General features: G+C 38.8%; 2 pseudogenes; one reads left to right on the top strand and one right to left on the bottom strand.

The window, feature by feature from the left end:
• The first annotated feature begins 2,492 nt into the window (after positions 1 to 2,492).
• LOC106427562 lies at positions 2,493 to 5,189 on the top strand (annotated as a pseudogene).
• A 50-nt stretch (positions 5,190 to 5,239) lies between these two features.
• On the bottom strand, positions 5,240 to 6,779 carry LOC106427572 (annotated as a pseudogene).
• Between the last annotated feature and the right edge of the window lie 19,479 nt (positions 6,780 to 26,258).

The following is a 26,258-nucleotide window of genomic DNA, read 5'->3' as shown; positions in this document are numbered from 1 at the left end:
ATTCATAACAATGAAGAAATAGAAACTCATAGTATAGATGAAAAGAAATGAAAACAAGGAGTTCCAATCATAAGTGATCTTCTCTCCAAAACTCCCTTCTCTCTCTCTCAAAGTAAAACTGTAACCAAAAGCTCTCCTCTGCCGTCAAAACACTTAGGCAGTATATAATCTACTAGGTTAAAAACTCGTCAGGACATTTTCGTAATTTGGCTTGGCCTTGGGTTTTAAGTCCGTTGGATCCAAAATGTCACGTGTCTGATGTCTCGACATCGATCGATGGTACTTGTGTACATCGATCGATATTAATCTTCATCTGTGGAGGCATCTCCTGGTATCGATCGTCAGCACTGGATGCGCATCGATCGATTGTTCTTCCTCTCGTCGACCTCTAAGTGGTCAGCTCGGGTGAAATGTCCTTTAAGGTCCAAAATGCTCCAAAGTCATAGCTTTACTCCGAAATGCACCTGAACCTGGAAACATACCTAGAAGAGTAGAAAACATAGATATATATATAGTAAAATACTTATATAATATGGATGAAAACGGGTCAAATCCAAGGTATATCAGTAAACCCTCTAAGAGAAATAGAGATAGTTTTTTTCAACGAAAGGAAAAAAGAAAAGCAAGCATACCAAGACATTGTCAGCTAAACTAGGCAAGAGGTCGGAGGTATTCACAGTAAAAGAACCACCAAACATAGTCCCGGACAAGGCTGGAAGAAACACAAATGCAGGTAAATAAGTATGTATATGAAAGAAGGAAGAGTAACAATTATAATAAGCATATATACATACATACCTTTACCAAGAGACTGGTTGTTCCCAGTAAGAAGCATAGTTAAAGGACAAGTTTTTGTTTTTCTACAGGACAAGTCAGGAAGGTCACTGTAGGGAAAGAAACCAGCTTTAACAGCACGAGACTCAGGTTCTGGAATATGCAACATGGGAGGTAACATATTTGTGTATCCAAGAAGCGATGAAGCCGAGCGACGTAATTAAGCTCGTCTGAGCACGTGAATATCACTGATCCCAAGGCATTAGCCTCGCCTCCGATTCCGCTTTGTGAGGATAAGTTCTACGCGAAGCTTCCATGCTACGACTTCGTGTGGAGTGGGAACCAGAGCCGTCGAGTGTCTGACATCGTCTCTGCTATTATGGCGAACAATCCAGGAAGACCTATTCCGACCAACAAGGTTTGGTTCTTATTATGTTTGGTTCTTTTTAGTTTTAACTTTTAACGTCTGTTTCTGAAATGTTTCTCTTGTGTTTTTTTTTCTGGTTAAATCATTCAAAGGGCCTGAGGAGGTAGATGCATGGTTTACGTCACATCCTTTGCATGCCCCTGGAGCTTTGCATTTTACGGAAAGGAACGCGACAATGATCAGTTATGGAGTTCAGACAAACTCATCTTCGGCTCCAAAACGTGGTCAGACTGAAGATCCGACGTTTAAGTTTATTGTCCCTCTTCAAATCGCTGCAGAGCGTGAGATCGCGAGGTTTTTAATTGGAGGTACCATCCATCTTGAAAATCTTTTGAGTTAGGAGTCATATGTTCTATATGGAGATTTAAATGCCTTTTATATATGCATTATTATCAGATCCAAAGTTTTGTTGGAGTTTTGGATTTAAAGAGTTTGCACAACCAGCTGTTGTTAAAGACGTAACTATCTCTCCACTGAATCTTATGGGACCAGTGTTCTTTCTTGCTTTCTCCATGTTTAGTTTTGCTCTCCAACTTGGTTTTCTAGCTACCGAGAAAGAGCTTAAACTTTGCCAGGTTTAATTAATACTCTGTTTCACTTAGAGTCTGTTCCCATTGTGTATTTGTATTTTAGAATGTTCAATCATGTTTTTATTTTTGCTTTTTAACAGGCAATGACAGTGATGGGAGTTTACGATACAGCTTATTGGTTATCATGGCTCATATGGGATGGCATCCTTACATTTGTATCATCACTCTTCTTAGTCCTCTTTGGAATGATGTTCCAATTCGATTTTTTCTTGAAGAACAGTTTCTTTGTTATCTTCCTACTTTTCTTGCTGTTTCAGTTTAATATGGTAATTAAATATCCTCATCATTCTTAAATCATTTTCCATTGATTTTTGCTGGGACATCACATAACTTATCTATATCCTTTGTGTTGCTTGATTAGCCTAGCATTCATGCTATCATCTTTCATTAGCAAGTCATCTTCAGCAACAACTGTTGGTTTCCTTGTGTTTCTCATTGTCTTTATCACACAGGTGTGTGTGGCCTCTCTTTAGCTAAAACAGTAGCTGAGATTTGTTGGATTCTTACTGGGTACAGTTCTGACTGCAGACAGTAGCTACTGGTGGATTCCCTTAGTCAAGAACACATTCCCTTTCTCGTCGGGTGATTTGGTCATTCTTTCCACCCAATACCTTTTCAGCTGGGTTCCAGCTGCTTATAGAAGCAACATCAATTCCCGGAAGCCCTGGAATTAGTTGGATTTAAGAGATGTATGCTCAAAAATGGATGACGCCACCTGCTTTCTTACAATGGTATGCCAATTTTTCGACAACAGATTTCACCTAAAAAATTGTTGTCTATGTCTCTCATTTTGGGTCTTTGTGCAGAATAAAATCTACATATGGCTTGTGGGTACATTCATTTCTGGTTTGTTTTGGCTATATACTTTAACAATATCATCCCCAATGCCTCCGGTGTAAGAAAAACGATCTTCTACTTTCTAAAGCCTAGTTACTGGTCTGGCAAAGAGGGCAATAAAGTGGAAGGTATTTCTTTGTCTCTTGCTTTTATTAATAAGGATTTGTGTGTTTGGAAAGTGTAAAACCAAAAGATGTTCCTATGTAACACTTTTTTCAGAAGGGAGCATTTGTAGCTGCTTTGGCTCAGTTCCACCTGTAGAGCATTTAACACCAGATGACCAAGATGTGCTTGAAGAGGAGACACTAGTTAAGAAACAAGCAATGGATGTAACAATTGTTCCTAACATTGCTGTTCAGATTCATGGTCATGCAAAGATGTATCCTGGAACGACAAAGCTTGGTTGTTGCAAATGCACCAAAACATCCCCTTTTCATGCTGTAAAGGTAATCATTCATTCCAGTTGTGTGTGTTCTAAGGCGTCAAGACTATTCAACAAATCCTAATGCTCATTAGTTGTTTATAATGTATTATTACATTTCTTTTAGGCTCATGAAATATGTTTAGGGTTTGTAGATGAATATAGCCAAAGACCAGTTGTTTTGTCCTCTTGGACCCAATGGTGCATGGAAGTAAACTAGTATCAGCTGTTTGACTCGTATAAATCAAGTTACTGGTGGGGATGGTAAGGATCTGTTTTACAAGAAGCTACTTTCCAAACTTTTTTTAAACCATTCTAACACTAATAATTAGTAAGTTCAATTTGATTCGACTTAAAACAGCTCTTATCTATGGAGATTCCATAAGAAGCTCTGTTGGTATGTCCAACATTCGTAAAATGATAGGAGTGTGTCCTCAGGTAAGGTCAAGTTCTCCCTGCATTGTCTTCTCTTTTCCTTACACATAGATCTTTATATTCTGCTTAAATGATTTGTTTCATCATCACTCTTATTATTTTACAGTCTGATATCCTTTGGGATGCTTTGTCAAGTGAAGAACACCTCAACCTCTTTGATAGCATCAAAGGGTTGCCACCTGCATCTATCAAACCGGTAAGTTATTAATGTATTTTACAAATGGTATCTGATTTAACTTTCCCTCTTTTTTTTTATATATAATTTGCTTATAGATTTTTCTTTCTGGTTAAACAGATTGCAGAGAAGTTACTTGCAGATGTAAAGCTGACAGGAACAGCTAAAATTAGAGCAGGAAGCTACTGTGGTGGAATGAAACGCAGACTCAGTGTTGGAATTGCACTCATTGGTAATGCTAAGCTTGTATTTCTAGATGAACTGGTATGTATGACATGCAACTTGATAGTTTCCTCAGGTGTTTAAAGATAAACACACACACTAATAAATATTTTTTGGATTGTAGACTACTGGTATGGACCCTATCACAAGGAGACATGTGTGGGACATTATACAGGAATCAAAGAAAGGCCGAGCCATCATACTAACAACGCATTCTATGGAAGAAGCTGATATTTTAGGTGATAGAATAGGGATCATGGCTAAAGGCAGGCTCCGCTGCATTGGAACCTCCATCAGGTTAAAATCTCGATTCGTCACAGGTTTCATTACTACAGTTAGCTTCCTTGAAAACAAAAACAACGGTGCTGGAACCTCACCAGAACCACTTAAAAGATTCTTCAAGAAAGTATGTACACTCAGGCCTAAGTTGTGTTTTTTTCAACTGGCAATTGTTTAAGTAGGTAGTGCCGCTGAGCCTGGAACAATATCTTTCTTGCAGCATCTGAAAGTCGAGCCAATAGAAGAGAAAAAAGCTTTCATGACTTTTGTTATCTCCCACGACAAAGAGAAACTTTTGGCGGTAACTATCTTTAAAAGCTCTAGCAATCTCTTAGATTTTCTTCTATGAGGTTCATCATCGTTTCTCCATGGATAGGGATTTTTCGAAGAGCTACAATACAGAGAATCTGAGTTTGGAATCTCGGACATACAGCTTGGGCTTGCAACTCTAGAAGAAGTTTTTCTGAACATCGCAAGATGGGCTGAACTAGAAAGTCCAACAGCTGAAGGAACCGTGGTTACTCTCGAGTTAGAATCAGGCATATTGGTCGAGGTAAATCATCTACAACGTTCCACCAAAAAAATTCACGTTTCACATGTTCTAGTTATTAATGAAAATAAACTCTTTGTATGTGCAGATACCTGTTGGAGCAAGATTTGTAGGTATACCAGGAACGGAAAACGCGGAGAATCGTAGAGGAATGATGGTGGAAGTGTACTGGCAACAAGATGGTTCTGGATTGATGTGCATCTCTGGAGACTCCACGGAGATGCGCATACCACAGAATGTTTCGTGTTATATGAACCACCATCACAAGTGTTAGGACGTGGGCAGCGACGAGTTCGGGGTTCCGTGATGGCTTATGAATCTAGCGATTAATATATTATGCTAGAGTTTTAAAATTAGTTTATGGGGACATTTAGATTGCATGCTTTTTACAGTGAATAAATTTGTTCTTGTCTTAAATTACACTCTCCCAAGTCCCAATAGCAGTAACGAGAATAGAGATTTTGTTGATTATAGAAAAATGAACTTTAACTACCATCGAAGGTAGTCGATTGAGAAACAAGTAGACTTGATAAATATTTTATTAATATAGAATTATATTTATAATAGCTTAATTTTTTACAACTGATTAAAGATTTCTTGATGAAATAATATTTTATTTTTTTGCGTTATTGGAATTAAAATTGAAACTGCTGGGATTATTTTTATAGTTCACCGTTAGCTCCTTTGATAGGAGAAGCAACATGGGGGCTATAATCAACTCCAAAAGATGCTAGATCAATAGATTGTCCCTTTTTCTCGGAGGCTGTCTTAACAAGTAGACCGATAGCTCGAGCCCATTTCACCATAGCCCCGATCAGTTCCTTTCTTTGTTCAAAAGTTATCTCCTGGGAAACATTCTTCTTCATTTCAGTCACAAGTATTCCCATTGACAACATACCATCGACCATCCTCCAAGAATCCACCTATAGCCAAAAAGAAAACAAAAATACCACAATATTTTTTAATATAGAAAACATGCCCGGGTACCATATGAATGTTAATATATCGGACTATAACTTACTGATGTTTCGCCGTTAGTACCATCCAATACAGAAATAGCCCTAAAGAGTTTCACGGATTTTTCTTGCATTTCGATCTTGATGCCTGACTTGAAGCAGGCCATGTAGTCCACTACCTTTACAAAGAGATCTTTGAACTCTGCTGTGGCAGGACACTTACTCTCCAGAGCCCCCAAGAAAGCCGACATACCTTTGTAAGCAAAAGGCTCAAAGTCTTTGCTCATTTTTGGAAAATCCTTCAAGTAGTGGGGCAATGAGAACGTTCATTGTGTTTCGTAAAGAGCTCTCTCAGATGGAGAAGACACATTGGTGTCATAGTCAATTCCAAATAATGAAAAATCAATAGATTTTCCTTTATTCTCAGAGACCTTCTTTATGAATAGACCGATTCCTCGAGTCCAGTTCACCATAGATTGAATAAATTCTTTTCTTTGTTCAAAAGTTATTTCCTTTGAACCGCTCTTTTTCATCTCAACCAAACTTTTTCCCATTGACAATAAGCCATCCACCAGCGTCCATGAATCCTCCTATCCTCAAAAGGAACAAAATTAAACAACACAATCTTTTCCAGTTAAATTGTGAAAACGTACGATACCAATGTTAACTTCTACGTGAAACTTACTGATGTTCCCCCTTTAGTTCCACTAAAAGCAGACATAGCCCTGTATAGTTTCTCAGATTTTATTGACAGCTCAACTTGGAGATCTTTCGACCCGGGTGATGTCGAACTGTAACATGCCATGTAATCCTTTAGCTTTACAAAAAAATCCTTAAACTCTGTGGTCTCAGGACATTTGCCTTCCAAGTCTCCCATGAAATCTTTCATACCTTTGTAAGCGAAAGACTCAAAATCTTGGCCTACTTTTGGAAAATTCTTCAAGTAAAGAGGTAATGAGAATGTTCCTTGTGTTTCATAAACAGTGCTCAATGCAATTAGTAACATTAGATATATGGCTAATGAATTTTTTGCCATTTTATTTTTGAAGAAGAGAAAAGAAGATGAGATTATTATCTTTTTTTTTTTTTGCTTTGTTTTGTATGATTGTGTTTTCAGTGAGAAGTGAATTATATAGATGTTTATGAAGCCTAAATTTAGGTATTAAAGCGAAAAATGGTCCGATAAATTTATATAAATTTATGGTCGTGGATGAATGGTAAAAAAGATTTGCTAAAATTTCGAAGGCTATTTGCTATTCTCTAGATATACTATTATAGATGTGGACATTTTCTTCGTCAAACTATATTTAGTTGGACGTTAGACCAGATTGATATACTATACTTACAAATTAAAATGAGCAATCAACATGCGTACACAAAATGTTCCTTATATGAGAACTAATTTTGTTTGCATGCAATTCATAATATCCAAAATATTGTGAAATGATATTTAAGGTAGGAAATTATGGTCGTATGTTTTTGATATCACTCAAATTACCCTAAAAAGTGTTACTCTCATCAAAAGAGGTCGAGTTATAGTACTTAGGAATCTAATCCACAAGGAGTTAGGGAACCAATTAGATCTAAACAATTTATAATAAAATAGGCTAATAGATTCTAAAGCAGTAAAATAGCAATTAAATAAACAAAGCAGTAAACAAGTTGAACAAGTCAATTGTTCAGCTTGGCAAAGGTTGTTCGATGGAAGGATGGTTGCTAGATCTAGGGTTTCTATTCAGGTGTTGGAGATTATAATTCCTATAGGTACCTATTTGTTGCATGCATGATATGTTAGAGCTCAACCGCTTAACTCAGTGATCAGCTGTCGCATGTTTCACTGGTTAACTCGCTAGATCTCGTGTCTCAAAGGTTAGTATCTTGATCACGAAAGAGTGTCGACCGATGGTCTTATAGGGACATCGACCGATACACCTTTACCTACGTCGACCGATAGTCAGTTGAGGACATCGATCGACGAGTTCTAGCCAGGCTTATGCGCGAGATGATTTGCCCTATTAGGATGCTAAATTGGCCCATTAGCCCTCTCTAACAATCATATCCTTGTTATCCCATCCTGAAATCTATCTATCATATTAGGATTGCTAGAGAGGGCTAACCGCCAATTTAGAATCTTAGTAGGGCATTTCATACTCGCGCATAGGCGTGGCTAGAACCCGTCGATCGATGTCCTCAACTGACAATCGATCGATGTTGGCAAAGGTGTATCGGTCGACGTCTTAATAGACTATCGATCGACACTCTCTTGTGTCTGCATCTAACCGGTGAGACACAAGATCTAGTCTGTTAACCAGTGGTACATGCGACAGCTGATCACTGAGTTAAGCGAATTAGCTCTCATATATCATGCATGCAACAGTTAGGCATCTATAGGAATTATAATCTCCAACACCTGAATAGTGGCCCTGCATCTAATATCATTTCCAACCTAAGTTACATTTATTATTTACTCGCTTGTTACTATTGCTATTTCATTTAAACATTTACAACCTTTAAAATTAATAAACAGTAGATTTAATTGTTCCCTAGCTCCTTGTGGATTCGATCCCTAAGTACTACATCTGAACCTCTTTTGATGAGAGTAACACTCCTTAGGGTAATTTGAGTGGTATCAAATTTGGCGCCGTTGCCGGGGAGCTTTGATCGCCATTAGATTTAGTTTTATTAATTCTTATTCTTTTCTTTACCCGCTTTTCTAATAATCTTTTTTTCTTGTCTTTTCAGGTGCATGCCCAGCGGTACCAGAAGCAACAAGGAGAAAGACTTGCTGTTCTCAGACGATCCTGCTCATTTGTAACGCACCATCCGTAGAGGTCAACGTTCCACATCGCTCGACGCAACCATTTCATCGTCGATCGATACGCACAATCAACCGTCGACCGACACCAGACCGTCATCGTCGATCGATCCCAATTGTTCGACAACTATTGATACTACACCGCGTACGTTGATCGATACCGTGTCGTCAAAAATGGTAAACATTATTATTCTAATTCAGGATGAGAACGGAAACCTGTATGACCAGGCCGGTCATCTGCGTAATGCAACAGGTCAGAAAATAGATGCTCAGGGAACTGTAATCCCTGATGCTGATGCTACAGGAGTTGCTCAACCTGTAGATGAGGACGCTCGATCGAAACCACTGGCCGACTACAATCGCCCAGATGAGTACTATTCCAACAGATCAGCTATTCGACTTTCGGAGATCCAGAAGCAGAATTTCGAGCTGAAGCCTCAATACTACAATCTCGTGTCGCAGATACCCTACTCTGGGTTACCGCACAAACATCCTATGGACCATTTGGAACGGTTCGAGGATCTAATCGCTGCCATTCGGATGGAAGGAGTCCCCAAAGATTACCTGCTGTGCAAGCTCTTCAGATATACGCTGAATGGAGAAGCGATGCACTGGCTTAGGCAGTACCCCCACAGGATCTTTAACATCCTGGAGCGACATCAAGAATGCTTTCTTACGAAACTTCTTCGATGAGGCGCGCGCTGAAGAACTTCGGAACAAAATTTCCACATTCTCGCAGAAGGCTGGAGAGTCTTTCAAAGATGCGTGGATTAGATTTAGGTTCTTCCAGCGAGACTGTCCACACCACATATTAACGAAGTGCAGCTGCTAAGCACTTTCTTCCGAGGTCTGGCATTACAGTATCAGATGGCCCTTGATACGGCGAGTGAAGGAAACCTCACTACTCGGAATCCGTTGGAAGCTATGAGACTTATCGAAAACCTTGCTAACAGCAGCAGCACCAAAAACACTGACTCTGAATGGAAGAAGTCTGTAGCCTCTATCAGGAAGGAACAAATGGACGAAGTAAGAGCTAAGTTAGATGTGGTGCACGAGCTTCTTAGGAAGCAAGTCTGTTCAGTTGAAGGAGAAGTAGCAGATACGGAAGGAGAAGAAGATGTGAACTACATCGGAGGTACTAGATTCCAAAAATTTGGAAACCAGGGCGGAAACATAAACTTCTTTGGAAATGGCCAAAGAAGTAACCAAAGTTCACAATTTCAAAAATCCTTCAACAACAGCAAGAGCTACTCGAACTCTTACTACCAAAATCCACCACCCCAGACTCAGGAAAGCAAGATCGAAGAAATGCTTGATCGAGTACTGTTGGGACAACAACAAATCACTGTGGATTTCAACGGTAAGATAGACTCTGCCTACAACAATCTGAACACCAAGATCGAGACCTTAGGGACTCAGGTGAGAAAACTTGAAACCCAAGTAATTCAGACGGGCGAGACTATAAAGAGGCAAGAAGCTTTCGCTAGAGAGGCACGAGTCGACAAAGGAAAACACCACGTAAATGTCATCATAGATGATGATTTCTGGCAAGTGGTGAGAGATGAAAAACTTGAGGAAGGAGATTTCAAAATCGAAAGCTCCATGAGTCTCGGCGGATCCCAATGGTGTCGACCGATGTCGATGAACTCGCATCGATCGACAGACCATGATGAAGATCGATGGAGGGATTACTCCAGTCATCGATCGACGTCGTCTGCCAAATCGACTGAATGCAATGCGGTTCGAATTCTAACTCATGAAGAATTCGCAGCTAAGCATCCTCACCCACCCTCCCCTTTCTATGAAAAAATCGATCGATCGGTTGAGCCAACCATCGATCGACAGAGTGAGTCCGACGTCGATCGTCACAACACACCTCCCATCGATCGACAGGTACCTCTGACATACCGAGTGCGGTTTCCCTCAATCGATAATGATTACATCAATTCACTCAGACCACCACCTAAACCATTAGCAAACCCACCCGAACCAAAACCCAACCCTTTAAATAGTTCACCAGAATCTGTTCAAGAAGAACAAGAATCTGAAGGGAGAAGGTTAAGGAAAAGAAAGGAGAAGATTCCTAAAAACCTTAAGAGGGAAGCTAACGATAAGGAGATGGATGGTTTCACTAAACGAGTCCTCAGAATCCCAATCGAAAAACCTTTTGATGAAGCTTACTTCACACACCGGTTGTGGATGTTCTTCAGAGAAACAAAGGTAACTGAGGAGGACATTGGGAGAATGCTTCATCAAGTCAAAGAGAAGATGAAACACATGATCACATTGACGAAGAAGAGTGATCCTGGGAAGTTTGCAATACCATGCGTAGTCAAGGATGTTGAATTTCCCCATTCAATGTGTGACACAGGAGCATTAGTTAGTATCCTCCCTAGGATCATGGCAGACCAGCTTGGTTTGACCATCGAACCCTCAACAGAATCCTTCACCTTCGTGGATCTTTCAGAGAAACGATCAGGAGGCATCATAAGAGATCTGAAGGTACTGATTGGTAATGCCGTTGTCCCTGTAGATTTTCATATCTTAGACATCGAGCTTAACTGGAACTCTTCACTTATGCTTGGAAGATCTTTCCTAGCTACAGTAGGAGCTGTATGTGACATGAACAAAAACAAATTGTGTCTAAAGCTCATAGACCCAAACATCCACTACGACCCCATCCGACCTAAGAGAAAGATCATTAATTCTGTGGATTATGGGAAAGAACTTGGCTTCATTGGCGCATGCCATTGTGGAGCAGAGTATGAATCGGAGTACGAAACAGAGTACTCGGAATCGATCGACACCCCAACATTTCCATCAATCGATTCCAATGTGTCAACGGTGATCGATGACCGCAACAACACGTCACTCGACGTAATGCACCCAGTTGACCATTTCGCTTCACCTAATCATTGTTACCAACATTTTGCCTTCCAACCTCCAACCAAGAGAGGACATGATAATTATTCTATAGGCAGTTGGGCAGACAGTGGTTTCCATGAAAGTTTTGCAGTTGACACTGTAATTACTTCACCTAATGATGAACATACCGAGGAATACGATGAGGATTACTGGAAAGAACGTGCAATAGAAATGTCTTTGCAGGATGAAAGACTTGAAACACATAAGTTCACCAACACGGTTCCAATATCGTTCGATGCTGTGCACTCCACATCGGTCGATACCCACCCTCGTCCAGCAAAACAACCGCTCACATCGATCGACACCCCGAAAGGAACATCGATCGATATTCGCGCCGCAGCGAAAATTCAGGAGCAGGAGAATATTCCCTCCCTAACTAGGTTTACAGATACCTATATAAATAGTTTTGCACCTCCGAAACCACCTACACACATCAGAGCAAACACACAATAAAAAAAGATGAACACTCTTCCTTCTACATCAACAGAAAAATCCATGAAGAGCAATCATCTCAAGAACACAAGTTCTGCAGAAATTACTCTGCCATCGATCGATGTAATTGTATCTACATCGATCGATACTACTCTAAACCCTTATCTTTCTATTTCTAAAATGTATGATTATGCAAACATTGATTACGGTTTTCTAACACCTGATGAATTTGGTATTTTCAGGGACCCAGATGGCAACGCACGTGCAATGGATGGAAGGATTTTACAAGTGTCCAGAGAGGACATAGCAGACATTCTTCAAGTAGCCAATGGACCTGACAACCTATTCTCACAGCAACGTGGCACTCCAGACGTCATTCAAACAGATCCTAACAACCACACAGGAGTCGCCACAACAGAGACCAACCCAGATCTATCACGCCAACCAAAAGGGCAAGCATCAATCGACGGTACAACAGAGAAATCGATCGACATGGTAACACCAACGTCGATCGATATGGATGAACCAACGTCGATCGATAGACGGTATGAATGTGGGAACCGCGCTTTCGACATGTATGGAGCCAGAAAGTTCACTTGGGAACAAAGGGACGAATATGGAGTCTACAGAGATGAGCGTGGACACGCACGAGGCGTAGCTGGTGAGATGATACCTGTCACAAAGGACAACATCAGGAAAATACTGGAAAGAGCATCTCTTTTTGAAGAGAGCCACATATGTCTTCCAGAACATGCCACTTCCTTCACACTCACAAGACTGGCACCAGAACTCTACACCAAAGATGAAATCGATGAGATGGTGTTTGGTATTTGTGGAGCTCAGGAGAAACTGGGAGAGGAGCTCAAAACATTGGTAGAAGACACACATCAGCCTTTGGATAGAGGCTACAATGACCTTTTCAGATGTATGGCAGAAATGAGGACAGAAATTGAGATCTTACGTCAGCAACTTGAGAAGGAAGCTACGACCTCAGCATCAATCGACGCACCACGTGCAACATCGATCGACGTCAGTCTTCCTACAGCTCAGATCCCTGCATAACCGCAATGTTCAACACAACACAGGGATGAATGGGAAGTCTCATACATCGACACAAGGAAAAACGACGTTTACTGCCCTCTCAACAATAACGTGGACTGGCTAAGCACCAAAATCGAGCTACTACAGCAAGATCTGGACACCATTCGCAAGAAGGACCAACAACCAGCCACATCGATCGACATGTGTACCTTCACATCGCTCGACGCCAAAGTCTCAGCAATGAATGAGAGGCTGAGGACTTACAAGGATATGCATGACCGTTTTATATCACCAGTCATGATAGATTTAAACAAATTGTCTAGTCAATTACTTCATGCCCAAAAGGATATTGAGAACATTACTAATCAAAGTTTTTTGCAGGAAAAATCAGCATCGATCGACAGGCTAAGAGGACCCTCGATCGATGGCAAGAAACCTGTGGAGTTATTTCCTTACACAGCAGCAGAGGTTGACAAGTTCACATCCAAGATCTACACTGCTCTAGACACCATGGAGGAACGACTTGACAAACGCTGCGATGACATCTACTTTTCATTCGACAACAAAATCAGTGGACTAGACAACCACGCCGAGTGGCTACAGAAAGAAGTCAAAGCCATTCAGAGGCAACTCGCAGCTCAACACCAGATATCAGCATCCATCGACAGGACAATGGCAAAATCGATCGACGGCAACTCGCCGAGATCGACCAACAAACACATAATCGCATCGATCAACGCCGAGTCTACACCAATCGGCGAGCAGCTGATACACAAGACAGTAGAGTCAATGCAAAAGGAACTGACAGATCTTTCAGCATATGCTTATGACAACATAGGCTGGCACCAGGTCAGCATTGACAACGTTCAAGAAAGGCTACAGAACATCTCCAATGTACTTGAGAAGATGGATGATAAATGGACAAGAAATGATGAGGCCACAAGAAGTTTCTTTGCATCTTGGTCCAGAATGCGCAGAGATGACGTGGATGCTTGCTTTCCAACAAGCAGCTGTTTCTCCACCCAATAGCCAATCACTACCACAGTCAAACTATATGACTATAACCAAGCGTTGAGTGGGTGGCAACCCACTATTAGGTATTTTACTTTGGTTTTATTAGCTAGCATTTAATTTCTTTCGTTTTATTTCTTTCAGATTTAGGAGACCCAAGTAGGAGGACTTGAATATCGACCGACGACGAGACGTCGACATTGTTCGACATAGGCAACCACACGACGATCGATGTAACACTTACCCATCGATCGATATCTAATCCGGTCAGATGTATCTTCCTTACTTGCTACATTTCGTACATTATAAACTTTTCATCATAACTCCGGCTGAGTTACACTGGGACAGTGTAATTTAAGTATGGGGGGAGATTTACTGATATAATTTATTTTATTCTTACGTAAAAAGGAATTTCAAATAAATTATGGTTAGCTATTGAAAATAGGACTATAATCTTATATTGATTTAAACATGAATATCTAACCAATTTTTAGCACCATTTTAGATTTACTGATTGCAGATAGCACTAAAGATGCTAAAGCGGATCAACCTATCAACTACACACTTGCCTTGAACCTAGGGGTGTCAAAATGGGTCAAATGGGTCAACCCAACCCATAACCCAAATGGGTTTACTGTTAATGGGTCATGGGTCAACTCAACCCATTTATTAAATGGGTTGGGTTGATCCATGATCTATTAAATTAAATAGGTTAGATGGGTTAATGGTTGACCCATCAACCCAACATCTTTATAATGAATTATTTTTAAGTTAAGACCAAGTTGATCGAAATAAGAAAACGTTTTTTGTGGCTTTGGCGGAAAAACGCATTTTTTGCGGAAAAATAAATTTTTGCAGTTTCGGTGAGAAAACGCGTTTTGTGGTTTTTGTGGAAAGCAAGTTTTTGCGGAAAAACGCGTTTTTGTGGGAAATTGCATTTTTGCGGAAAATTGCGTTTTTGCGGTTTTGGCAGAAAATGTGGTTTTGGCGGGAAAACACGTTTTTGGGTTTATGCGGGAAAACACGTTTTTGCGGAAAACGCGTTCTTGCGGAAAAACACATTTTTGCGGAAACGCGTTTTTGCGAAAAAACACATTTTTGCGGAAAACGCATTTTTGCGGAAAACGCATTTTTGCGGAAAACGCGTTTTTGCGGAAAACGCGTTTTTGCGGAAAAACACGTTTTTTGCAGAAAATTGCGTTTTTGCGGAAAAACGTGTTTTTGCAGGAAATTACATTTTTGCGGAAAATTGCGATTTTGGCGGGAAAATGTAGTTTTGGCGGGAAAACAGGTTTTTGTGATTTTGGTGGGAAAACCGTTCTTGCGGGAAAACTGATTTTTACAGTTTTGGCGGAAAATTGCGTTTTTTGCGGTTTTGGCGGAAAAACGCGTTTTTGCGGTTTTGGCGGGAAAACGCGTTTTTGTAGTTTTGGTGGGAAAACGCGTTTTTGTGGTTTTGGCGGGAAAACGCGTTTTTGCGGTTCTGGCGAAAAAACTTTATTTCGCGATTTTAGCGAAAAAACTTATTTTGAGATTTTAGCGGAAAACGCATTTTACCACCGAATAAATGATTAAACTTTTGAGAAACTCATGATTTTCCAATTCTATCAAACCTTAGAATTGAGTGGTTTACTCATGGTTTTCTTAATTGAAAACAAAATGGGTCAGAGTTGACCCAACCCAATAAACCCATTAACTTGCTAACCCATTAACTTGTTAACCCATTAACCTATTAACCCATTAACATGTTAACCCATTAACCCATTGGATCAAAAATAAACAGTTCATTTGGGTTAATGGGTCAACTTGGGTTGGGTCAACCCATGGGTCATGACCCATTTTGACACCCCTACTTGAACCGTATGAAGTAACCAAAGCTGATTTCCAACACTAAACCTGACATAACCGCTTGTCTTGGGGCTTGGTATACATGGGATCGGATTCTTCAGACAGGTCTGGAAGGTAACGCCTGGTTTAGATTATTTATCATATTTTCTCTCTCTAGATTTCGTCCCTAAATTAGTTAGTGAGTACTCTAATAAAAAAAAATATAAATAAATAAGATCTATTGTTTAATTAGGATGAGTCTGAACAAGACTTGGTGGCTAAAACCCTTAAGGCTTGATTCATAAGGACTCACATAAAAGAATTCGAAACAGGACTTAGAGGCGGCAATCTTCAAGGCTCGCTTCCGCAAAGAACTCTTGGATATAGGTCAATAAGAAGTGAACAGAACTTGGTGGCAACCACCATTAAGTTTTGATTCATGGAAGCCTGTCCAATCTTGGTCACTGATCCTGCAATGGAAGCAGACTTTGACTCAAGAGAGAAATTTAGAGAGAGAGAAACTAGGAACTAACTTTTACCTGCAGCTCCAGATACCTGTCTGAAATCCTTGCATCCTGTCAGATGTGAATTGATGAGTTGTGTTATGTTAGAAATGGTTGCTAAGCTAGGATATTCAATAGTGTGCTTTTGTGATTAGGACTTTTTTAAATGTGGTTGCAAAATTGTTGAGGAAAGATTTCTATGTTTTTAAAATCTTAAGTTCCCAAATATTTTCAAACCTCTTTCAGAGAGACTGCCTGTATGTTTTGCTTGAGGACAAGCAAAATGGTAAGTCTGGGGGAGTTGATATACCTTGGATTTGACCCATTTTTATCCATGGTATATTAGTATTTTACTATATATATATATATATCTATGTTTTCTACTCTTCTAGGTATGTTTTCAGGTTCAGGTGCATTTTGGAGTAAAGCTATGACTTTGGAGCATTTTGGAGTTCAAAGGACATTTCACCCGAGCTGACCACTTAGAGGTCGACGAGAGGAAAAATAATCGATCGATGTGCATCATTTCTGACGATCGATATCAGGAAATGCCTCGACAGATGAAGATTAATATCGATCGATGTACACAAGTACCATCGATCGATGTCGAGACACCAGACGCGACATTTTGGATTCAGCAGACTTAAAAACCAAGACCAAGCCAAATTACCAAAATGCCCTGACGAGTTTTTAACCTAGTAGAATATATACTACAAGTGTTTTGACGGCAGAGAGAGTTTTCTTTCTAGACCTAGTTTTGTTACAAGTTTCATTTGGAGAGAAGATCACTTGTGATTGGAACTCCTTGTTTCTATTTCTTTTCATCTATTCTATGAATTCTTATTTCTCTATTGATATGAATTGCTTTGCTATGTCTGAGTAGTTCAACTGTTAGATCCAGGGTTCAGATAGGTTTGTGGGATTAGCCCCAAACTATAGATCTACCTTGTTGTGATATTCATGATAGATTTGTATTCATTGCTTGTTTTAGCCTTGCTAACTAGAACCTGATCATAGGATTGCATATTCAAGCATCCTTGTTATCCCATCCTGAAATCTATCTATCATATTAGGATTGCCAGAGAGGGCAAACCGCCAATTTAGAATCTTAGTAGGGCATTTCATACTCGCGCATAGGCCTGGCTAGAACCCGTCGATCGATGTCCTCAACTGACAATCGATCGATGTTGGCAAAGGTGTATCGGTCAACGTCTTAATAGACTATCGATCGACACTCTCTTGTGCCTGCATCTAACCGGTGAGACCCAAGATCTAGTCTGTTAACCAGTGGTACATGCGACAGCTGATCACTGAGTTAAGCGAATGAGCTCTAATATATCATGCATGCAACAGTTAGGCATCTATAGGAATTATAATCTCCAACACCTGAATAGTGGCCCTGCATCTAATATCATTTCCAACCTAAGTTACATTTATTCTTTACTCGCTTGTTACTATTGCTATTTCATTTAAACATTTACAACCTTTAGAATTAATAAACACTAGATTTAATTGTTTCCTAGCTCCTTGTGGATTTGATCCCTAAGTACTACATCTGAACCTCTTTTGATGAGAGTAACACTCCTTAGGGTAATTTGAGTGGTATCAGTGATCAATATTCTAGTTAATTACTCTAGAACAAGCAATAAGTATAGATCTATCATGAATATCACAACAAGACAGATCTATAGTTTGGGGCTAATCCCACAAAGCTATCTGAACCCTGAATCTAACAGGTGGATCTACTCAGACATGAAAACAGAAATCATATATGAATAGATAGAAAAACTGAAATAAAATAGATAAGAAAACCAATGGAGTTCCAGGAGGACGCTGATAGGAGTTCCTCCCTTCTCTCCTCTCAGAGAAACAATGAAACAGAAAGCGTGTAAAAAGCGTTGCCGTCAACAATGGCTTAGAAAACAGTAAAATAGGGTTTTTGGTCGTCTAAGGGCATTTTGGTAATTTGTGGCTTCTGGGCTTCACGCAGTCATAAAATATACAAGGCCCACGATCTGGGATCTCCATTGATCGACGTGCAGTGTGCTGCATCGATCGACGTGGCTTCATCTTCTCGACAGCTTCCTCTCGCGAGGCAGACTGACCACTCTTCCGTAAAACGAGCATAACTTCTGCTACAGGATGCTGATTGACCTGATACCGGTGGCATTGGAAATCTAACTCAAAGCTCTATCTTGTGTCAATATATGGGCTCAATCTAACGGTCGGAAGGTCTCCATCCATAGCTAAACATCTGACGCATCTGTGCAACTCTGCACCTCCAAAGGCTCCAAAAGACTCCAAAATCACCATATTTCTCCTAAACGTCTCTAAAGCTGTAAATACTCTAAATAGACTCCAAAACATAATAATTGTATCTTAAAACACTTTAAAACACTTATAGACCATGATTAAAAATGGGTAAAATATATGGTCTATCAGTTTTTGATGAAAATTTATGAGACGGTGTTTTGACAAAATATTAATTATTATTATGATAATTTAATCATGTTTAATTAGAATATTATTTTAGTAATTTATTTAAATTTTAATTTGTTAGAAATGTATGAAGGAATATAATTGAGAAATTTCATTTAAAGAACCAAATAAATAGAGAATATGATATTTTGGTCAATTTGTTCCTCATCAAAGTTAAAAACAAATATCTTTTAAAAACAAATTCTTTCAAACATGAAGAAAATAAATTAAGGAATAGACTGAGCTATATGTGTTAATAATTTGACAATTTTTTTATTTTATTACGGGCCAATATAACGAACAATGGTCTTTTAAGAAAAACACTAGATTCTAACCCGTGCGGTTGCGCGGAATTTATTATATTAATATATATATAATATCTTTTTTTAATAAAAAATTATAATTTGATGATAGTTTACAAATTTTGGTTTGCGTCAAGATTGTATTTTTTTTTGGTTTTTGGTTTGATTATAGATTTTTTTGGTTCAAAAAATATAGTAATGTCTGGGTTAATTTTAATTTTGGTTTTAACTGGGTTTATTATCTTGGTTTGGTTCAAATAACAATATTAGGAACCCTATAAAATTTTGTGTTCAATTCGAGTGTATGGATCTGAACATAGATATAGCGTTTTTTATCTTGATTCTAATTTAAGTAGTTATATTTTATTGTCTTTACATGTTAATTATGTGTAGGGAGTCCGTATATCTCAAGATTATATACCCAATTATAAAATATATGCTAATTTCGTACATCTATGTAATAGAGTTAAGATGTGTATTCAACTGCTATGATCAGAATATACCATTATCCTTTTGCAAGTAAAATTTTATTAGTCTAAATAAGGATTAAGTAACTGTATTTTAGGTAATAAATCGCTATATATTGGAAGTTGTTGAAATTAATTATAAGGAAGTTAAATAGATTTAGAATATTATTTTTTAATTAATTTATAAGGAAGGTAAATGGGGTTTTAATAAATCTAATATAGTTATATTTATTTTTTAAAATTATCGTCAAGTTTGAGAGATGAATTGGTGACTGAAGTATGTACAAATGTTTTTTTCAGTTTATATAGTTTTACATACATTACATTTTTAAATTTATTTAATAATTATCTAAATTTAAAAAATACATGTATTATGTATACTATTAAATTAAATTTAAGGTAATTATACACATAAAAGTTACATATTTTCAAGTATTGATGTTTATTTTCATTAAATTAAAATAATTATATCCTTTCAAAGCACGACTAAAAATTTAGTTAATTAATAATACATTATATCATCTCTGAATATCTTTATATTTGTATTTTAATTTTATTAGGAAATATACACCAATTTACTTTAAAAATAAAAATAGTTATTTTTATAATTAAAAGTAACATTGAATTAAATTGTAAAATAAATAGAGATAAATTGGCGTGAAATTTAATTATATTTTACAATTTTATTATTTAGAAAAAACACATTTATTTGAATGGTCTTAAACGTATAGGAATTTGGCAAATTAGAATTTAATTTTGTGGGTTGGTAGGTTGAAAAGAATGACAAAACAATTGTAAACGTACCCAAATCAATAGTCAAAAAGCTAATGCATATGTGGTACTTTAGTTTATTTATTTTTTTAGTTTATGTGGTATAAATATAATAAGTTGCATTCTCAAACTTGAAACTCTAAACGCTGAACTATTAAGTTCAAGAAAACAAGTATCATCTAACCCCTAACTCTTTAATACAATAAATCAAAACTTCTTACATAATAATTTAACCTACACAATTACAGAGACAATATTACCAACAAAAAACCTTATATTATACGTATTATACAAAGGCAAGTTTACTCAAATATACAAAATTTTAAGACAATTGACCAGAACCATACATTTTTTTTTTATTACTGGCATTTTTTAAATACCAAACGTGCCATTTTTTTTACGTTATGAGAAAAAACATATTTACAGGAATGCCATTACTTTTCGCTGCCACATAAGCAAAAACCCGGCGCCACATAGGAATTATGTTCCGTGTTTTCATTAAGCCAGCCGTAATTCGCTACATACGTCGTTACGGCTGATTTATATCTACATGTCGGCTGAATAAACAGACGCGGCTGAGTTAAGAGGAAAAGACTAACTTAAGAACATAAGTCAGCCGGACGGTACGGCTGAATTACAAAAATGTGGCTGATTTATGAGATAAAGGCTGACTTACAGACAAAGGTTACGGCTGACTTATACATCGGCGGTTTATTTTCTGGAAAATTTGGCTGAGTTGTAACTAAGAGACGACTGAGTTATGTTTCTCCGGCTGAGTTAATGAATATCGACTGGCTGAGTTATATAATTTAAGGCTGAGTTTATGATTAGTCGGCCGTAATAGGATGGATTAACAGTAAACTCAGCTCGGTTACGGCTCACTTATTAGCGAAAGATTAATTATTAGAATATCATTCGTTTGACAGCTGATCTATGTGACGATACGGCTGATTTATCGTTTTTCATCCTAATTACGGCTGATTAAGGATCAAAAGATTAATTACTGAAATATTTTTATGGTTCGGCTGACTTACATTGTAAATGAGAACTGATTTATGGAGGCTGAGTTATATATTTGTTTGCCGGCTGATTAACCGATTTTCCATGTCATCCGCCATGTCATCAACTTGGATTTGCCATGTCATTGTTAACGAACTACTTTACAACTACGTGTGTCTGTCTATTCATCTTTTTTCTTCATCTTCTTTATCTATCTATATATCTATTTTCTTCATCTTATTCTTCATCTTTCTCCGAGATCTTATGGATCCGGTAATTATTGTTTATAGTAACTGGATTAAGAAAAACATATATGTATTCAACACCGACAGTAGAAAGTATAGAGTTCTGCATTTAAATGAGAAAACAAAACATGAAGAATTCGCAAAGTCTGTACTCGATGATTACATATTGAATGAATTGAGAACAACAGATTGAATTCGCAATAACAAATATATATTATTCAACGAACGATACTCCACCAGTTTACGGAGAACAAGGATGACAAAATGAATCGGAATGACAGAGCAAGAGAGACGATGAAAAGAATTGGGTTTTAATGTTTTGTATTACGGCTGGGTTTTGGGTTTTAATGTTTTACATTACGACTGAGTTATATAAACATGTTACGATTATATTGGGTTTTCTTGATTAGTATAACGGCTGAGGTATGGATTTTAATGTTTTCGTATTATGACTGAGTTATCGTTAATTCCGACCTTATTTAACTTTTTAAACTCCTCGTGATTATCGTCTCCATGTTATAAATGGTCTCGATATTAGTTCTGAGCCATCAAATCAAGAAAGACGAAACATCCCATTATTATAAGGCGTTTAATATTATAAAAAAGGATTACCGTGAATGTTAAATCAGTTTTTAAATACTAAAGTATCGTCTCGATGTTATGAAAGCCTCGATATTAGTTCTGAGCCGTATTTCTACACTCAGCCGTCCCAAAGTATCAATCCTAAATCTTGATGGGCCATGATAAAACCCAAAATATTAACGGCTGAGTTATATTAATATTAACGCCTGAGTTATATTATGAGTTAAATAATTAAGTATTACTGTCTTGATCTCTACGAAGGCGTCGATTTTATATTAACCAACATGGTTGAGTTATCTCAAATATCATTGCTTAGTTATATGAACGTTACACTAATGGGTTATTTCCCAATACTTGAATTGCCTGAAGAGATTCAGGCGTTAGTGGTTGAATGTGTGGCCGGTAACTCCTTCCCGAATCTCTATGGCCTAAGAGCATTGTGCAAGTCGATGAAGGCGTTAGCAGAGTGTGGAAACCGAAATTCGCACTGTCGATTTCCGTTTAAATAAGGAAACTAGGAAAACCCTAATTTCCCAGAGGACCCGAATATCTGTTAGTTACCATACGTCAAGCAATCAGAACACGAGAATAAAAACGATAAAAATAAGAAATCGAAAAGAGAGCAAAGTAGATCTTATTCCGAATCTGCGTATGAGCGTTTACAACAAGGTATAAGCCTGGGCTTGAGAGCTGTCGGCGAGATTCCTAGTTCTAGTAACCCTAAGACGGCTAAACCTAATTGAGTCGCAGCTCGAAATAACAAAAACGGAAAATTGCCTAAATTGCTCTAAGTGCTAAGTTTGCTCTGAAAAAAGTTCTCCTCTTGCTCCTCACCTAGGACTCCTTATATACTAGCTCCAAGGTCGGTTTACGCTTTTACTCTTCTGTCCTTAAGCCGTCATAGCATAAAAATGGAGATATTCCATTTTTCCCGATCTTCACAATTATCTTCAAAACTTCCGTATTTATCCGCGGAAACTTGACATTTATCCTTCCTCGTGGGCCAAGCGTAAACCATGCTGTGGTTTACGGGCTTTTTGGTTAGGAAAATCGTAGGATGGGCCTCGAGTCGTGTTTTAGGACCCTTTGGGCCGTCTTCCAACTCGACACGTTTACTACGAGTTTTCCGCGGTTTCTAATCCGCGAAGTTTGATAGATGAATTAGAATAACGGGAAACATGGACTAAGCTTGCTACGGTCTTCGGGAGATAGCATTCGAAGGTTTGACGAGAATGCAAGAACTGATGTCGTATCGATGTTCGGAAAGGTTCAATCGCTACACAGCGACCGAACTTTGGCTCGAGCCCGGTCGCTTCGTAGCGACCGAGCGGGACGATCGCTCGGTCGCTACGTAGCGACCAAGCTTGGCCGAGCTCGGTCGCTACGTAGCGACTGAGCGGGACGAGCGCTCGGTCGCTACGTAGCGACCGAGCTTTGGCTCGAGCTCGGTCGCTACGTAGCGACCGAGCGGGACGATCGCTCGGTCGCTACGTAGCGACCGAGCTTGGCTCAGGTTTGGTTGCTGCATAGCGACCGGACGGCGTGTATGCGCGGTGACCGAGCTTGGTTTGTTCGGTTTGAATCCCAAAGGATACTTCTTCGTAAAAACTTCGTATTAGTTATTTTTACGAAAATTACATCTCTCCTTTTACTATCTCTTTCGGAAATACGATCTCCGAGGATTTTCGGGTGGTAATTCCGTCGTAACCGTTTTTGACCCCAACACAGAGCGGAGCAGAGTAAACCATTTTTACGATGTGTTATCCGTTCCCAGGAGACCCAATATGCTTCCTGAGTTGTTTAAAACTTGCTACACAGACCACAATCGAATGGTATGTCAATGTAGCACTTTAGGATCGAATCCACAGAGACCAACTGTTACACTTTATCTTTATGGGATCAATATCAAGCTAAAACAATATGGGGGTTTTAAAGTTGATTTCGTAACAATAAAATAAGAGATTGATTTAAGGTTTTCAGATGATTAAAAATGCTAGCCTAGGGTGGTTTGATCAGGTGTTAAGCAAGTGTGAGCCAAATAATTATTCAAGTTTAATTAAGAACTCGGATCACTCAAGTAGAAGAGCCCACTGTCGTGGAAATGCCCCCTATGCTGATCGATCTTGATACCTAAACTCTCGTTTGGATCAAGATGCGACAGCAAGCAATAGATATCAAGTCCGATATGTTCACAAAACACCCTAATATCTACTTTCGCTGATTAGGGATGCAATGCTCATTCAAGTTATATCTAGCAACCTATAACACTTTTGATGAATAGATTAAACCTAGAATCAGGCACTAAGTGGTTAACTTGATGCAAGCCTTAAGAACAACAGTGAATGAAGACAATCGATTTATAACTTATTTATGTCAAGCTCACGGATCTAACACCCTAACACCCTAGACTAAGCAAGCTGACTACTCAGCCATGAAACAAGAACACACAGAGACAGAGACTGAATAAAACATGTGTAGATAAAATAGAATAAGGGTTCAGGGGGTTCTTCTCTATGGTGAGAGAGATGGAGCCTTCTCCCTTTACAAAATATCAAATCACAAATCTCTAAAAGCTCAAGTATGGTTCCTTGTCTCAAAAACAGCGTAGAATGTAAAAAGAAAGAGAAAAATATGATATATCAAAGCCACAGGCGGCTGGGAGAGAAAGTAGAGAGATTAGGGCAAATCCCGAAATAGGTTGTAGTTTCCTTAAAAATTTCTGCCGCTGGGACAGGCATCCAGAACAGTCACTCGGGTTGCTTCGCTATCCGGAACAGTCATCAAGACTGTTCTGCGTGAAAATCACCAAATTGCATTGTTTGCTGCCTCTTTTGTTCCAGATGGTCCATCTCCCATCCAATGCAACTCTAGACCTGTAATGACTCGAAAAGGACTAGGAAGACTCGATAAAGACTTAAAAACCAATTGAAAAGCATATATACAAGATGTATAAAAAACCATATATCAATTCCCCCAGACTTAGATCCTTGTTTGTCCTCAAACAATGTCAAGTATCAAGAACAGGGAGAAAGGTTTGAAAGTGTGGGAACTCTCCTATTCTCAGCAACCATACTTTAACCACCAATCTTTGAACCATACAAGCAGTAAAACTAGGACAACACACCCTTACCGGAATCCCACTGACTGCTGTTCAAAAATCAGCTCCATACTCTACATCTCAAACCTGAAAAAGCAACACTATCGAGACAGAACTCCCTATATTCATTTAAGAGTAGCGTGAGCTTCTCATCACATGCATCATTCAGGGTAGACGGTCTAGGTGTGAAACAGGCTATTTAATGGTGGAGTTAAAAGTGTTTAGGGGTTACCATTTCATTGAAGAGGATGCAGGTTATCGCATAAAATGGCAAGAGAGGATAGATCCATTGATGTCCACAGCCTCTACTCGTTTTTGCTCTATCTGGTGCGACTGTTCTGATGACGGAACATGCAATTGATTGTTCTGCGTTCCACTTTCCTTTTGGTACCCACTCCTTTGCTCATCTTCCCAGTGGCTCATGTTTCTTTGATTTCTTCCCCTTCTCCATCACCTTATTTTGGTTCTCTCTTCTTTTTTTTTTTTTTCGAAGACTGATATGGTGATGTGACGAAGAAGAAGGTCATACATGATGGTTCTGAGTGCCACTGGTGGTTCTGATTTTGCAACCATTCTGGTTCTCCACCCCTGCTCTTGCGCAGTTCATTGGTTATGGAGCGGTTGCTCCCTTAATCTGCTTGTTCTCCTTTCTGACAGAATTTCTGCAGCAGTAACGAGTAGGAGGCTGCGTTGATCCTTTCCTCTCCAGCCTTTTTGCACATATCTGCACATATGACACTGAAAAACAAATGCATTAAGGTGGAATAAAGGCTAAGGTGCAGGGTGGGAACTAGCTAAAGATGAGCTAGCCACTCAGGATCAACAAGATGGATAAAAAGGATAAGAAGTCTTGAGTGTGTTCTCGTTTCCCTGATCAAATGCCCATAACAAGAAGAATTTCAGTCAAGATTAGGTTCAAGTTAGGTGGAGTTAAGTCTACCCAGTGTAATCTGATCGGCTGAGAACTTCTGGAGAATCAAGTGAGATATGTCAGGGTGTTCCAGGTCCACATGTGTGTCATTCGCCACTGCTAAGGTCACTAAATAAGATAACTAAAGCACGAGGTGGTCAGTGATCAACACGGAATAAGGTCCAAA

This window comes from Brassica napus, chromosome A1 (genome assembly GCF_020379485.1).
Source record: "Brassica napus cultivar Da-Ae chromosome A1, Da-Ae, whole genome shotgun sequence".
Taxonomy (NCBI): domain Eukaryota; kingdom Viridiplantae; phylum Streptophyta; class Magnoliopsida; order Brassicales; family Brassicaceae; genus Brassica; species Brassica napus.
Note: the sequence above shows the minus strand (reverse complement) of the source record. Positions and strands in the feature narration are given on the sequence as shown.